Source organism: Dermochelys coriacea, chromosome 6 (genome assembly GCF_009764565.3).
Source record: "Dermochelys coriacea isolate rDerCor1 chromosome 6, rDerCor1.pri.v4, whole genome shotgun sequence".
NCBI lineage: Eukaryota > Metazoa > Chordata > Testudines > Dermochelyidae > Dermochelys > Dermochelys coriacea.
Window position 1 is genome coordinate 31054716 of NC_050073.1, and position 12880 is coordinate 31067595.

A 12880-nucleotide genomic window follows, 5' to 3' on the forward strand; every position below is an offset into this window, starting at 1 on the left:
GTTGTATAATGTATAATTTGTACAGTCTGCATGTGGGCAAGACAAGCAAGACTCTGTTTACAAGGAGGGGCGAGGGGGAAGAGGAAGAACTACAGCTAAATAGTCTAGAGCCAGTCACTGGCCTCTCAGTCACTAGCACTGAGCATGAGACTACCTCCAAGAAGCCAAGCACAAAACCAGGAACCATCCCGCACATGTGTGGCGTCCTAAAAAAGCATCACAGATGCACAGTGGGCTCTTCTGGATGCCCCAGGCCTGGTCAGTCTTCACACAGTGAACCTGTTAAGCTGACGCCAAAGGAAGTGCAGGAGACCAAAGTCAGGTAGCCATCCGTCCAGCCTGTTGATGTGAGAGCTCCTGTTAGCAGCAGCAGTTTCTGCTCTTTTCCATTCTGTTAACTTCAGCCATTCACTGTGGTGATCAGTTACATGGAAGGTGTGCGGCACCGTCCAGATGGGATTTCTACTACACAGTTCCTAGCAAGATGCATCCTGAATATCCCTAAACAGAGGCAAGTGTGGCATTTGCTGTACCTTGGTGATCAGTTTATTGGCTGCCGAAACTAGATGTTAGGTGGAGAAATATTGGGTAGGACTGGTAACCATACAAGTTTTGCTGGTTTCAGTGTGCCTGTGATAATTTTCCTAGTATGATTAAGCTGTGTGCCCAGTAGTTTAATGTGGGGAGAATTTAAACTGGAACACAAGATTCACCAACTAAATAAGAGAGGGAGCCCCAAAACATGCAGTATTTGTGTATTTATTCCCCAGAGTGACCCTACCATTTTATTCAAGAAAGTTTCTGTTCTTGATCTTTTGAGACAATTTAGTGACATGATATTTGTATGTGAGTGTATGATCTAAAGCAGCCCCCATATACAGTCTTTAGATCATGGGACAATTACTGACCATTCAAGAAGATGTTAAGCTCACGTTGGCTCTGAACCTGGTGTAGGTGGAAGCACGGTGACATGATTTTTGATATGGCTGCCATAGGTAACTGTTGCAAGAAATGGAGACTGAAACATGATTCAAGTTCTCTTCAGTCCTCTGGAAGTCAGTCCTTTGAGGCCAAGCAATTATCTTTAGCATACATGAACCACCTGGAGATGGTGTTTGGTAAATCATGGTTGAATACATTAAGTAAAGTTGGTGCCAACAAGTCTTGCAGATGTCAATTAATCTGAAATCTCCAGTTGCTGGTTTTGTGGCACAGAGCCACCTGAAAACATTTACCTTAGAGCATCAGCTGCTTCTTCTTCTCAGTTGCCAGGACCCATCTAGGAAGAACTCTTGATATCTTGTATAGCAGTGTGTCAGATACTGCAGCCTATGATGCTAAGGTCTAAAAAGACAGCTCTGGTTTTCTTCTCTTGAAATCCATTCTCTGTATATACAGCATTGTTTGGATGGTTTGCACTAAATAAGGCCTGGAGAGGAACACACTGAATGTGGAGGACTAAAAGAAATATTGCTTAAATGACCCATCCACTAAATGAGGCCAGGGTCTCGTGGGGGGGGAAGGGAAGTAGTACATGATCATGTAATTAAAGACTGTATCATAATGCGTGCATACAGAGGGGGTCGAACTATGGTTGCACAGGAAATGCTAGATGTAAGGTTGCTTAACTTTTAAGTGCTTGACTTTGCAACCTTTATGTTCTTTAAACATAGTTTTTTGGATGTTCTTCTTATTATTACAAGTGTACAACATCACAGATAAGAATCTTTTCCCACACTGTTATGGCCTCCTTGGATTCCCTCCAAGGGGAAGCCCTGCAACCATTTTAGAATCTTCAAAAGCTAAGTTTGCATTTTAAATGTTTCATATGGAATTTAGCCTATATAATCATAAGGGTCATGTTATGTTTTTACTGGGGCTGAAAGAACTACTTCTAATGAAGAAATCTTCTGTTTGCAACTTGTACACAGATCTAGATATCCAATGATTTCTTTACACACTTATTTGAAAAGTATTTTGTCTGACAGTTTAGCTTTTTGGTTGCTCAGCTGTTTAATGTGAATATTACTGGGAGATGATCATAATTTGATGTTCAAGTTGTATGACTGGTCAAAGTAAGTCACATGATATCGATTCTGTTTCCTACAGGACTAACTTTAACAAACACTAAAAAAGACTTGAAGTCACTGGGCCTTTGATTCTCTCAAAAAGACTAAATCCTGCTCCCAGTGAAGTCAATGAGAGTTTTACCATTCACTTCAATGGCAACATGTTTTTGCATTTAAAAAAATGCACTGCGCTGTATTTTGAATACAGACACATTCAACTCCCATTGCCTTCAGCAGGAGCCCTATATGAACAAATGAGAGCATCAGTTGGTCCTAAAGATGTACACTCGATAACAATGTTGATGTGGAAATAAACGATGTTCTAACCCTTTACCTCTTGAAGGCCAGAGTTCTGTTTTAACCAGCATCACAAATGATGGTCCTACTCTAAATCCTTGCAAAGGTGAGGGAGTAAAGCGCATTAATACCTGTGGAAGACCCTCCATTATGATGACTGGAGCAGGATTTTAGCATTTTAAATCAAAGCATTTTTAAAATTATTCAGTTAAGTTTAGTTATAAACATCTGGTTTACATACACTACCTGCTTAACAGTTGCTCTCTTTCCTTTTTTTTTTTTTTTTTTTTAAATTTTAAAGTAGCTTTTTACTTCCTTTGGGCATGTTGGAAGCACCATTGTTCTTTCAGCATCAGAAAACTATACTGAACTGCCTAAATCATATACAGAACATGTGAAATTAACACATCAGTTTCCAGTACATCATTACTGAGAGCTCTCAGAATCCCAAGAGCAGATCCTCTCAGTTTTATTAATGTTCAAAATAGGTGCTGGGGGATTTAGCTCTTTATTGTCTTCTGACTGAGATTTGTTTGCTGTAACGCCTGTAGGTTTATTTCAGTTTCTCTTTGCTCAGCCAAAAATCACACTGTCCCTTTCGTCTTCTGTCAAAGACTTCATGATTTTTTTCTTATTGTTTTAGCTTTTCTTTCTACTTCTAATAATTTTTGCCAGGTCTGAAACATGCGTATTTGATCTGGAGCTTTGTCTTCAGTTTCACTTAGCTTCTGGTTGGTGTGCAAAAATATCATCATTTTCCATAGGTGTATTGTTTAAACTTACTTCTCCATCTTGGTCTTTGTGGCAATTAATTTTGGCAGTCTTCATGGACCACTTGTTCTTTCTTATATTGCTAGTGGTGGTGTTACTTTCTGCTTCTGCTGTATTTTGCTCTGACTGCTTTTTTATTTCATCTGATTCTTCCAAAAGGACCTTCTGTAGTTCAGGAACTTGGGGGGCTATCAAAATGGAATAATTTGTTACTAATCTTGTTAATTTTATTTTAAGGAGAAAAATTATTTTCCGAGTACCAATATTTACTTCATATAAGATGCCTCGAACATTTACTTTGCCAATTCAGCTTGCATTGTTTGCCCATTACTTTACACTGGCTGCTATAAAGTGGCTGATTGATAGCTTTAAATTAATGCTGATTTTCTAGCCCTTACTTGTGTAGACCCTAGGTGTACAAATAATAAAGACAACTCCTATTCCAGATCTGAGGAAGTTTTAGTCAGAATGACCGACCTCCTTTTGGGGCCCCAGAAACTGCTGGAGATGGGAGCAAGCAGCTATTGTCTGGATCATTTCAGTGAATCCTATGCTCACCCAGTCTATTTGTAATCTTATACTCAGACTGTAAAATCTTCAGCACATGGACCTTTGCTATTTGTATAGTGCCTAGCACCATGAGGCTGGGATCTTCAGGCACTACTGTAATACAAAAAATAATAAAGACACTACCCCAATTGAAGAAAATGGGGTTGCATGGGTGCAATTGGGACCAGAATTAAGCCCTGTGCCTTATTTTTCATATTTTCCCTTTGTTTTCCTCTCCATTATTATGAACATTACATTTTTTAAATTCAAAACAAAAAAATTCTAAATATACATCTCTTCTCCCCCCCCCCATCCCCGAAACAGACTGAAGAACAATCTTGGATGGCTTCACTTTACCTTGAAAAGAAGCAAGACTGAGGACTAAAGGTATTTTTGGTTAAACTTAACACATCAGAACCTGTAACTTGTATAACCAGTCCATTGGAGATGTCTGCAGCCAAAGGGATCATCATAATGATTATCATGAAATATGGTAAAATGTAGCTAGTCAAGTCAGACAAGAATAGCCACATATTATAATAATTTTTTCCTTTGATGTTGCCTTTTGAAGTCGTGAGTCTTTATATGTAACTTTCACTTGGGTTGGAGATGCTTTAGAGCACATGTCCTAACAAATAAGAAGATCATCCTGTTTCAGCTGTCATTCAGTACCCACATAAAATGTGTGTGGAGGGAGGTTATGACTAAATAGGTCTTTATGTACTAGAAGGCCAATTCTACAAGTAAATGAAAAATCAATGCAGGTTCATGTGGGTGCAAAGGGTGACCCACATGGATACCACCATGGGATCCAAGCCTGTTGTAGCTACAGCATACTGGAGGGGGTGGGGGCAATGCTTTGAAGATGTAAAACAAATCAGTAATTTTTCACAGAACCCCTATGAGGCAGGAAAGCAAATATTACCATACCACCCAACCCCCATGTGACAGATGAGGAAACAGACACAGAGGAAGAAATTCCAAAGGCCACATGGAGGCTATGATCTGGCCCCATAGGAATCAGGATGAGTTTTGCCATCGACTTTAGTGGAAGCCAGATCAAGAGTGAATCACTACTAAATTAAATGTACTGAGTCTTTCACTGGACACAGTTCATGGAAAATATTGCCTGTCAACATAGTGGTAGCAAGGAGGCATACCTATATTTCTTACTAAATATTTGGACAATCATTTCTTACAAAGTTTTATATCCAGGAATGTTGCTGTGAAGTGTATTATAGCAAACTGCCAGATCATAAGAAGAGATTTCTTTTATTTTGTAATTATTATTAGCTATTGAGATCAGCTTTTATTTATCTTATCCCTCCACTTCCTTGGTTATGATGACTCATTTTCTCCTCTCCTAAAAAGTAAGTGAAGCCAAAGTGAAGCCAAGTAAGTGAATTAAAGTTTTTCATTATTACCCATTACCCATTTCATTATCAAGGTTCCTTCCCCACTCTGAACTCTAGGGTACAGATGTGGGGACCTACATGAAAACCTCCTAAGCTTACTTTTACCAGCTTAGATTAAAACTTCCCCAAGGTACAAACTATTTTACCTTTTGCCCTTGGACTTTTGCTGCCACCACCAAATGTCTAACCGGGTTTTTTATTAGGAAACAGCCATTTGGAAACATCTTTCTCCCCCAAAATCCTCACCAAAACCTTGCAGCCCCTTCCTGGGGAAGGTTTGATAAAAATCCTCACCAATTTCCATAGGTGAACACAGACCCAAACTGTTGGATCTTAAGAACAATGAAAAAGCATTCAGTTTCTTAAAAGAAGAATTTTAATAGAAGAAAAAATAAAAAGAATCACCTCTGTAAAATCAGGATGGTAAATGCCTCACAGGGTAATCAGATTCAAAACACAGAGAATCCCTCTAGGCAAAACCTTAAGTTAGAAAAAGACAGAAACTGGAATATCCATTCCATTCAGCACATCTTATTTTCTCAGCCATTTAAAGAAATTATAATCTAACGCATATCTAGCTAGATTACTTACTAAGTTCTAAGACTCCATTCCTGTTCTGTCCCCGGCAAAAGCAACACCCAGACAGACACAGACCCTTTTTTTTTTTCCCTCCCTTCCTCCAGCTTTAAAAGCATCTTGTCTCCTCATTGGTCATTGTGATCAGGTGCCAGTGAGGTTATCCTAACTTCTTAACCCTTTACAGGTGAAAGGGTTTTTCCTCTGGCCAGGAGGGATTTTAAAGGTGTTTACCCTTCCCTTCATCTTTGACAACTGGTATGGAGTTAAACAAAGAATTGTCCTTCAGATTATGCACATTAGCAGGAGATATACTGGCATCAAGTACAAGTACAAGAAGAGAAGTTATTTCAGAGTCTTCCTAAAAACCCTTACTGTATTTTGACAATATATAATTTCTAAACTTCCATTTAGCTATTTATTATTTCTGCCTTTCATTTCCAGTTGTTGCTGAATGCACAGATAAATTCTTAGAGCCAATTTTTACTCTCAGATACAAGCATGCAACTCATTGAACTTAATGGGTTTGAACACATTTAATAGAGTGGAATTTGACCGGATCCTGCAAAGCCTTATTCATATAAATAATCCCACTGACTCAAAACAGGACTCCTTCTATGCATGAGAGGTTGCATGACTGGACTCAGAGTACCAAGTCAGAGATTGTTGCACTCTGTGGCTCAGTTTTGGCCCTGAGTTACACTGGTGAGACCCCAGCAACGAAAATGGAACAGTGTCTGATTACACTGAAGCTGAATTTTTTTGGTGCTCTTACGGTATCATGTTAACTAGCCATTACAGGAAAGGATATGTAGAAAAACATGACTGTTAAACATGAACTTACTAAAATACAGGCCTTGATTTACTGCCTCTATAAATTGCAACAATAAACTGTTATAAATTCTTGAAATTTCCCTGGCTTTTTACCAGCTCATGCATAAAGAAAAAAATGTTTTAAGAAATCCTGTGGTAAAAAAAAGTGTGTATACAATTTTTTTAATTCAAGTTTGATTTTGTTTTGATATACATACTTTTAAATGCTTTTACAATTGCTAGAACTAAAAACTCTGCTTATGAGCACCCATCCGAGAGAAGAATAGGGCAGTTAGTTGGAGCCACTGATGCACATCTGAGACTAGAGTTTACCTCAATGTTTATAACTTTACATGTTTTTTTTGTTTGAATGCTCCTGTGGTATGTCATCACTGTGTAAAAAATGGCAGTAAAATAAAGGTTCTACAGAGATTATAAATGGCCAGGCCCAGGAGATTCTATGGGGCAGGCACTCCCTTAGCTTTTGCTGGCCACTCTGGAGAAGTGACAGATGCTATGCTCAGGGCATAACAGCAGAGGTGAAAGTAAGCCGGTACAGCATACTGGCAACAGCTGGTGCGCCGTACCAGGACTGGCTTTCCGAGAGGGCAATTTAAAGCTCTGGGGTAGCGGCGGCAGGGATTTAAAGGGCCCCAGAGCTACCGCCCCAGCCCTTTAAATCCCTGCCGGAGCCCTGCTGCTGAAGCCCTGGGGTAGCGGCGGTGGGGTTCTGGCGGGCATTTAAAGGGCTGGGGCGGTAGTGGCGGCTGCAGGGCTCAGGCATGGATTTAAAGGGCTCGGGGCTCCGGCAGCTGCTACCACAGCAGAGCCCCAGGCCCTTTAAAGCTCTGTCAGAGCCCCGGGGTAGCAGTGGCAGCTGGGAGCCCCAGCTCAGTGATTTAAAGGGGTCAGGGCTCTGCTGCAGTAGCAGCAGCTGGAGCCCTGGGCCCTTTAAATTGCCCCCAAGCCCCGCCTCTGCAGCTGGTAGCTCGGGGGTGATTTAAAGCCGCCATTACCACAGCTAGAGCCCTGGCCCTTTAAATCAAGATTTAAAGGGCCTGGGGATTTAAGGCCCTTCCTCTTCTGGTTGAGGCCACACCCCCTGCTCAGGACTCCAGCATACCGGTAAGTCCTCTTACACTCACCCCTGCAGAACAGTGACTTTTGCTAGCCCATAAAACCCACACTCTGGGTTTCCTCCTAACCTCTACTGCTGGTGTTTAGGAGCCAAGGTGGAGATTTTGCCACTTACAGAAGGAAAATCCAAGTAACTGGGACACTCTGTGCCCACCCCTTTCTAAGTGGGGTTTTGAAGACTCTGGCTTGTTGTTTGCACACAGTAGGAATCCCAGTCCTTGCTGTTATTTCAGGAAGTGTCAGAATGCAGGAGCTAAAGAGCAGAACACTCAGATCCTAGGAGTTATGAAACATTTCAGCATGGAAATCATAATGCAGAAAGGGCTTGATTGGGTGAAAAGGGGGAGAGGGGGCATAAGTAAGGAGCATCTCAACCTGAAACCTAGCTAAGGGACCATGCACAGTCTTGGTCATTGCACACCCAGTGTGTAAGAGCCAAAAGGTCTCTAGCCTCAACAGCAGGGCTAGAAACCTAATAGAAAGAGACAAATCCCAGTGCCATGGTCCTGCCTCATTCTGCACCAGCCAGCAGAAGTGGGCCAAGTGCTGGGCATAGCATATGCTGCAGCCAGGTAAAGAACACTGCAGATGCCACTACTCTGTGCACTTCCCAGAGGTGGCTCAGGCTCAATGCCTGGTGGAGCTGCTTCCAGTCACTTCCCACCTTGAAATATGGACACTGGCTTAAAGCAATCTTCTTCTCACACAAGTTGTACATTTTGAAAACTGGTTTAACATAATGCATCGCTTTCCTTTAGGCACCAAAGGAAGATTCTCAAGAGTTTAACACATCTTCACTAACCTTTAGAAGATCCTCTGTCTGCTCAGATACATCCGATGAAGTGAGCTGTAGCTCACGAAAGCTTATACTCAAATCAATTTGTTAGTCTCTAAGGTACCACAAGTACTCCTTTTCTGTCTGCTCACAAGTATTTCTGTGCTTTTCAGACAGACAATTTCACTTTAGTAAACCCACATAACTGCATATTATTATTAGGTATACATTTATATAGCACTGTAAAGTTACATGCAACAATATGCCAGTTTGTCGCCTTCTACTATCCGCAGGCATCTCTAGCAAATAGGAATATGGAAACTCGTATGGTGTCCAGCTTAGCACATATAGGTTACTCCTGAGGGGTTTCAGAGTAGCAGCTGTGTTAGGCTGTTTCCGCAAAAAGAAAAAGGAGTACTTATGGCACCTTAGAGACTAACAAATTTATTTGAGCATAAGCTTTCGTGATCTACAGCTCACTTCATCGGATGCATGCAGTGGAAAATATAGTGGGGAGATTTTATATACACAGAGAACATGAAACAATAGGTGTTGTTATACACACACTGTAAGAAGAGTGATCAGGTAAGGTGAGCTATTACCAGCAGGAGAGAGAGAAAGAAAAAACAAAAAACCCTTTTTCTAGTGATAATCAAGGTGGGCTATTTCCAGCAGTTGACAAGAACGTATGAGGAACAGTAGTGGTGGGGGGGAAATAAACATGGGGAAATAGTTTTACCTTGTATAATGACACATCTACTCCCAGTCTTTACTCAAGCCTAATTTAACGGTGTCCAGTTTGCAAATTAATTCCAATTCAGCAGTCTCTCACTGGAGTCTGTTTTTGAAGATTCTTTTACGTAGAGACTGTCCAGTTTAGCCAATGTACATGGCAGAGGGGCATTGCTGGCACATGATGGCATATCACATTGGTAGATGTGCAGGTGAATGAGCATCTGATAGTATGGCTGATGTGATTAGGCCCTATGATGGTGTCCCCTGAATAGATATGTGGACACAGTTGGCAACGGGCTTTGTTGCAAGGATAGGTTCCTGGGTTAGTGGTTCTGTTGTGTGGTTGCTGGTGAGTATTTGCTTGAGTTTGGGGGGCTGTCTGTAAGTAAGGACTGGCCTGTCTCCCAAGATCTGTGAGAGTGATGGGTCATCCTTCAGGATAGGTTGTAGATCTTTCATGATGCGCTGGAGAGGTTTTAGTTGGGGGCTGAAGGTGATAGTTGTGGCGTTCTGTCTCTATGTAAAAGAATAAATGGACACATCAGACGTCAAGAATTACAACATTCAAAAACCAGTCGGAGAACACTTCAATCTCTCTGGTCACTCAATTATAGACCTAAAAGTGGCAATATTACAACAAAAAAATCTTCAAAAACAGACTCCAATGAGAGACTGCTGAATTTGAATTAATTTGCAAACTGGACACCATTAAATTAGGCTTCAGTAAAGACTGGGAGTGGATGTGTCATTATACAAGGCAAAACTACTTCCGCATTTTTATTTCCCCCTACCCCTACTGTTCCTCACACGTTCTTGTCAACTGCTGGAAATGGCCCACTGATTATTACTACAGAAGGTGTTTTTTTGTTTTTTGCTCTCCTGCTAGTACTAGCTCTTACCTGATCACTCGCGTTACAGTGTGCATGGTAACACCCATTGTTTCATGTTCTCTGTGTATATAAAATCTCCCTACTGTATTTTCCACTGCATGCATCTGATAAAGTGAGCTGTAGCTCACAAAAGCTTATGCTCAAATAAATTTGTTAGTCTCTAAGGTGTCATAAGTACTCCTTTTCTTGTTACTCCTGAGGGCTTCCTGCACCAAAAAAAAAAATTAAAATTCTGCCAAGTTTATTTGTCAAATGTGGAGGCTCCAGCATGGTATTGGGGAACATAGGCCGCTGACTGCACAGAGGTGGGAGATCACTGTGTAGCTCTCCCCCAGGCTCCCTGGACGTGGACTCCCTGGTGAGGCTGCACCCAACCCTGAAGCAGTGCAAGGACAGGGCCTGTCCCAGAAACACCCCAGGGCCCTGTCCCTCTGCACCAGGTGTGGGTGGGAAGGCTCAGCCCAGCAGGATCCAAGTGTGGAAGGGCTTAGTGTGGGGGGACCCAGGTGTGGGTGGAGAGGGTTCTGTGTGGGTCAATCTGGTACAGGTGGCTCAGTGGAGAGAACTGGGTGCAAAGGGGATCCGGCTGCACAGGGGCTTGTTGTGGGATTCTGGGTGCATGGTAATGGGACTCTGCAGGGGGGCCCAGGTGAAGATGGTTGGGGCTCAGGGTGGGGGCTTAGTTGGTGGTCCTCATGGTGGGGGAGAGGGGCTCAGTGGGGTGAGAATCTAGGAGCAAATGGTTAGGGCTCACTAGGGTGCTCCAGGTGCAGGGGAGTGGGGCTTATCGGGAGGGGGGGTTATTAGTGCAGGGGAAGGGTTCAGCTCGGTAGGAGGCTCTGGGTACGAGGGGGTCTGGATGCATGGGGGTTGGGCAAATGGGAGAGCAGTTCCCTGTACAGGGATCCTTCCCCCTGCAGCTGAGGAGTGATGGGTGCAGGAAGCAGAGGTGGGGGGGGGGGAGTTTGCAGAGCTTCCTGCAACTGGGGGAGAAATCTGTGGATGGGTTTGACCTGGCCCTGAATGCCATGCAGGGGAAGAGGAAGTACCATCCTCCCCAGCCCAGCCCAGCCGCTGAGCCTGGTCTTCTCCTGTTCCACCTCATGCACCACAATGATTTACCTCTCTGCCAGCTGCCCTGGGCACCCGAAACATAATGCTAGGGAGAGTCACATGACCGCTCTTGTCGCTTCCTTTTGCTTCCCCATCAGAAAGTCATTTTTCTGTGGGGAAGCAAAGAAATCTGTGGGGGACATAAATTCTGCACCTGCTCAGTGATGCAAAACTCCTCCAGGAATAGTAGGTGTATTTATGGACAAATTAACCCTAAAGAGTCTAGATTAAGTCAGTCTGCAAATCCCATATCCAACACTGCTACCATACATGTCCCTCTCTCACCTTAAGTAAAGTCTGAGTCTTCCACTCCCACCTTCACACAGCTATCCCCAAAGTCTCTCTCTAATGATATCTGCTTGCAAATACGTTTCAGACTAATACTTCTAACATCTGTCCTCTCCTCCAGTAATTGACATTTTATAGCACTCAGAATGTTCACAAAATTCATGTTACACAAACCAATAAGGGTTATTTTATTTATTAGGTGGTTTATAGAATGTTCTAGGTGCATATGCAGAACACATGTAATATTTATCAAGCTTAAGAACTCACCTCAGTGTAGAGCTACCTCGGTTCCTCATAACTGCCTTCTCATGTAAAGTCCTCAGTCAGTAGGGTTTACACTCTGCCCTGATGGCCTACATATTTGAGCTCTGTCAGGTCAAAGTTGGAGAGAGTTCCAGATCTGAGGAAGTTTCTGTCAAAATGCCCCACTTCCTGCCTCCAGACATTAAGAGTTTGTCAGAAAAATCACCCCGGCTGACCTTGGCCATCACAACTGCACACAGTAGCCCTCTGAAGAAGCCGGGAACAAGGGTAGGCAATAGCATAGAATAAATTTGCCACTGCTCTCTGTTCTGATTGGATGTCTGGAAGTACAGTGTATGGATGTACAGTACCAAATGAGGCCACAGCTAAGAGGAAAAAATACAATGTATTAACACCTATAAGTCCTCCTCAGTGCACTGCCATCTATTCAGTGCCATTTCTCCAGTCCTACTTGCGATTACTACTACTAGGCATTTGTACTGCAGTAGTTCCTCAGGGATCAGAGCCCCATTGTGGTAGGCATTGTACATATGTATTAAAAAACCCACAGTTCCTTCCCAAGAGCTCACAGAGTACAGCCATAAAAGTATGTTACCATTCCCTTTAATGTTTTGAATAAGGCTGCTAGGACTTGGACAGGTGCACAAGAAGAGAGGGAAAAGAGAGCAAAAACAGCCTTCCCTCATTCACACTGTCATTGTGTTCCAGCACAGTTGCAGTTCCACACTTGGGCATTCAAATTAGCTTTAGGATTGTTTGGATCCTTTTACACACACACACACACACACACACACACACACACACCCCTCTTATTAAAACCTTTAACATTGACTTTGCTAAAGTAATCCTCCCAATATCTCAGAGGTAGAGCACCCATTATCTTACCAGATACAGATGATCTGGTCTGCTTGCTCTTAGACAGTTTATTTTATACAGGTAATTGTACAGGTTTGGGAGATCATGCTGGCCCTGGCCACTTTTTGTTCCAAGAATCCAAGTCGTACATATATATTTACAAGTGCTGAAGTATTCTCTCCGCACTCCTTCCTTCCTTCCCCGAATTAATTATGCACCTTTTAAATTCACTCCAAGTTGTTCCACTTGTAAAAAGCATCAGAACATCTTCGCAGTTTCTTGAAGGCAAATTCCAAATGAACTCATGATATAAAAAATAATAAATAATAAAAA

At 42.4% G+C, this 12880-nt stretch overlaps 1 long non-coding RNA gene across 1 annotated transcript; it reads right to left on the minus strand.

The window, feature by feature from the left end:
* Positions 1-2659: 2659 nt before the first annotated feature.
* LOC122460808 lies at positions 2660-5568 on the minus strand. Its single transcript, XR_006282320.1, has 2 exons — positions 5507-5568; positions 2660-3325 (listed from the first exon to the last, which is right to left on the minus strand). It is a non-coding gene; the product is annotated as an uncharacterized LOC122460808 (long non-coding RNA).
* Positions 5569-12880: the final 7312 nt, after the last annotated feature.